This window comes from Tribolium castaneum, chromosome 1 (assembly GCF_031307605.1).
Source record: "Tribolium castaneum strain GA2 chromosome 1, icTriCast1.1, whole genome shotgun sequence".
NCBI classification, from domain to species: Eukaryota; Metazoa; Arthropoda; class Insecta; order Coleoptera; family Tenebrionidae; genus Tribolium; species Tribolium castaneum.
In genome coordinates, this window is record NC_087394.1 from 36,044,831 (window position 1) to 36,045,327 (window position 497).

Consider the following 497-nt stretch of genomic DNA (forward strand, 5'->3'; position numbering starts at 1 on the left):
AAACACAATTAATACATAATACTATGTCTAATCAAGTGATTTACAAAAATTACAACTTCTTAAACTTTTTACTGCGAACATTAACTGTACCAATAAATTAGCTCAAAAATCTTTTTAGTTATGGACTTGGGCATTTGAAATTTATGAATTATGTTTGTATTTAGACAATTTAAACAAAAAAATGGGTGTTGTATTTAAGTTTTCCAAGTTATACAACTTTTAACAAACTTCCTTTTTTAAGTTCTCAAACTTCTTAGTGAAGAAAAAAATATTGATTAATTCTTTCAAAAAAAACGAACTAATATTACAACAGCAAATTTAGAATAATATTTAGGTTCAACAGTTAATTAACTTCTTTATAGCTTAACGTAGTTCGTGTTGTTTGGTTTTGTAATGGAATGTTTTTATTTTTCTTGTAGTTGGATTAATAAATTTTTTAGCCCAACTTTTTTTAACTTGCTGCTAACAATAATAGGACGGTAATTAAAAGACGGACC